The following is a 3,793-nucleotide window of genomic DNA, read 5'->3' on the forward strand; positions in this document are numbered from 1 at the left end:
AACCGGAAGCCAAAATTAAATAGAGTGTATAAGGGCACCCTAGGGATTGCCTTAACAATGTACTAGTTATGAACTAACTATTGTCGTTATTACCACTGCTAATGAAGAAACCATAGGAGAAGGCAAGCAATGCCTCTCGCTGATTACTGTGGGCTTCCGGTTTAACTAGCTAAGGCACTCAATGAGCCTTTCAAAAATGAATTTACTCAAATGTCTTTCTGCTATTAAGGAAGATACCATTAGACATGGTTTAGCTACAGAAAGTATGAAGACAGTTTGGCTAATGATGGCTGAAACTGCTGGATAAAACAACACTTTTAGAGATTTATAGGTTTTTGTGGTTTTATTTTGTCATGTTTTGTGACTTGATAATGTTTTTTAGCTTCTAACACATTTTTAAAAAATGACCTAGGGAAGTTATTAAATGATATTTCTCATGTGGAAATGACATTGTTGGTTTAGTGAAGTCGTTTAAACTGTTTTCATAGTTGGAACTTTATTAAAAAAAAACACCCTTATTTTCCAAAAGTGACATTAATGCACAGGAGTAATAGGAGTCAATTAATATGTAAAAGGTGCCACCATAAAAGAAGATTGCACCTTTATCAGCTAAGGTTTGAAGTTTTATTTGCCTGTTTTGAAGGATCAAAAGCTACTTTCTTTTGGCTTCAATTCTTATATATACTGCCATTAACTCACCCATCCATCCACGCAAATTCTCAATATTTTTGTCTCTATAATGTGCCCCACGTGGTTAATTACACAGATATGGCTAATGAACCAGAGCAGCAATAATGTAAGTAAAACTTCTTATGTCAGAATCTTCAACTTCAGGATTTTGATTAAGGACTTGACTGTTGGTATGGGACGACGTGAACTGAAATCCCCACTCTGCTACCTTCTGATTGTCTGATCTTTGTCAAGTTCTTTGATCTCTTCACGACTCAGTTTCCTTATCTCCAGATGGAAATAATAACATCCTCACCATGCTTGTGGTGGGGATTAGAGCATTTTAAACAGTGTAAGCCTTAAGTTATGATAAATGCTCAATAAGTATTAACAATTATTAATTGGTCTCCTTATTCCATTTAATTTTTATATATGTATATATAAAGATCATATATGATTACTTTAGATATATACAAATAAATATAATATGTATATCATTAAAACATGATGAAACAAAGAAGCTCGGTGCAGTGAAATTAACTTTATTTGCTCCTTTAGGACTTAAAATGCTTATTTTCCACAATATAATATCTTTTTGCTTTAATATGTGAACTATATATATAAATCCTATGCTTTTTTGTAAATAATAATGTTGATAGTTGCTATCAAGCTGATTCTGGTTTATGATGATCTTATGTATATTATAATGAAAGGCAACCTGGTCCTTCATCCATTTCATGATTATTGGCATGTTCAAATCTATTTTTGTGGCCATTGTAAAGTGTCTCTCAACCTGGGACTTTATCTATGAGCATTGAATGAGGCAACATTCTGTTTTCATTCATAGGCTTTTTATTGGCTAACTTTTGAAATAGAGTTGTAGATTTTTTTCTTCTACTCTTACCATAATCTGGAAGTTCTATTGAATCCTGCCCATGATTGGTAGTGAAATACTGTTAATAAAATGCCAGTGGCATAGTTTCCAGAATCCTAACAATTCACAAGTGGAGTCACCACAGTACAACACATGGTACATGGGCAGTGGGTTAAATCCACGTATACAAGTTGAATGGATTATTTAGCCAGTTGGATGGCACACATGGTTCAATCTTTAACTACTTACTACCTGAAAGGTTAGCAGTTCTGGGATGTGTTTTCAAAAAGTCACAGCTTTGAAACCTTACAGAGCAGCTCTCCTCCGCCACACACGGGGTCATCATGAGTTGGAACGGACGTGATGGCAATGAACGTCAATGATGGATCTTATATGAATGTAATAAGACTGCGTACATTTTATATGGGCACACACTCGCACACAAAGAGGGAAAGTAACTTGCCCAAGTCAGAGTCAGGACTGAAACCCAGCAAGAGTGACTCGTACCCACATTGTGGTGCTGTCTCCCAGCAGGGCCACAAAGCTTTTCAAAAATACAAGGTGACCCCCCCACCCCCCAATCATAGAAAGTCAGGTTTTCAGAGCAATTCACTCAAGGTAACCTAACGCTGATAGCAGATAACAACTCCAGTCTTTTATGTAAAGCAACTGTCTCTTTGTATCTGGAATCATGAATCAAGATAGGTCATTTTGAGCTGCAAAACTGTAGAAGATCTTAATTCTGATTGCTTTAGAGATTAATTCTCTATTGGTTCTGTCATAATCATCAAAGTACTCATGTTATGTTACTTCCTAGATTTGAACCTTTAGGAATCAAATGCCAGCTTTTCCTCTCCTTCCGCCTCCCTTTCTTATTGTCACATTATACACGTTAGACAAACCTGCTTGATAAAATGGAGTTTAGGTCGAACCCCTTCTCTTGCAGCAGGCTGTTTGGAGATGGAGTAGGGAAGTAAATTAAGAAGGAGAGCGAAGGCCTCCATTTATCTCATCCCGCGTTGTGTGCGCCCGCGTTGTGCTGGATGAAAAGTGCACACATATACAGAACAAATGGAAATTGATCCTTGACCGGAATCTCAATGCAGGCTATTAATGCGAAAGGAATGCATTGAACAGTTCCACTTTCTACCCAGAATAATTAAACAAGTATGTATTTTCCTGACTTTTCCTTTCCTTTCTGCCTCTTTTCCCATCTTCTCTTCTCTTCCTCTCTCCCTCCCTCCCTGCTTTCCTCCTCTTCCTCCCCTTTTATTTTTTTCTTTGTTTCAGTAAGATGCGTAATGAGAAAGATCACCCTTCCTTGTGAAAAAATGACTACTTTAAATTTTCTAGTGGTTACCCCAATCAAATTTAAACAGGAAAAAGAAGCAGGAAAAAGCTCTAGCTTTCTCTCACTTAGAAACTGTGCCCAGATACCACTTTTTAAAAGTCATTTTATTGGGGCTCTTACAACTCTCATGACATTCCATATATCAGTTGTATCAAGCGTATTTGTACATATGCTGCCATCATCATAATCTAAATATTTACTTTTTATTTGAGCCCTTGGTATCAGCTCCTATTTTTCCCTCCCTTCTCCCCTCCCACCTTGTGACTCCTTGATAAATTATTATTGTTTTCATATCTTATACAGACCACTGTCTCCTCTCCCACATTTCTGTTGTTCATTCTCCGGGGGTGGGGTGGGGGGTTATGCATCGATCATTGTGATTGGTTCCCCCTTCCTCCCTTCCTCTCCCCACCTCCCTCTTCCTCTCCTGGTATCACTACTCTCATTACTATTCCTGAGGGGCTTATCTAACCTGGATTCTGTGTGTCACGAGCTCTTATTTGTACCAGTGTACATGCTCCGGCATAGCCCGTAGTGAGAGGGACATTGGGATGATGATAGTGGAGGGTGAGGGAGCCCTAAAGAACCAGAGGAATAATAATAATAAAAAAAAGAACAAGAGGAATATTGTGCATTTCATCAGTACTGTACTGCACCTGGTTGACGTATCCCTTCCTTGTGACCCTTCTGTGAGGGGATGTCCTTTTGTCTACAGATGGGTTTGGGGTCTCTGCTCTGGCCCCCTTGGTTCTCAACAATATGTTTTTGTTTGTTTGTTTTGGGTTCTCTGGTGCCTATTAACTGATTCCATCTATACCTCATGATCACACAGGCTGGTGTGTGGTGGCTTATTGCTTCTCTGTGGGCTTATTGCTTCTCTGCTAGATGGCCGCTTATTT

The sequence above is a fragment of the Echinops telfairi genome, unplaced genomic scaffold, assembly GCF_000313985.2.
Source record: "Echinops telfairi isolate 266 unplaced genomic scaffold, ASM31398v2 ScPeMD7_7469;HRSCAF=8507_1, whole genome shotgun sequence".
Lineage (NCBI taxonomy): Eukaryota > Metazoa > Chordata > Mammalia > Afrosoricida > Tenrecidae > Echinops > Echinops telfairi.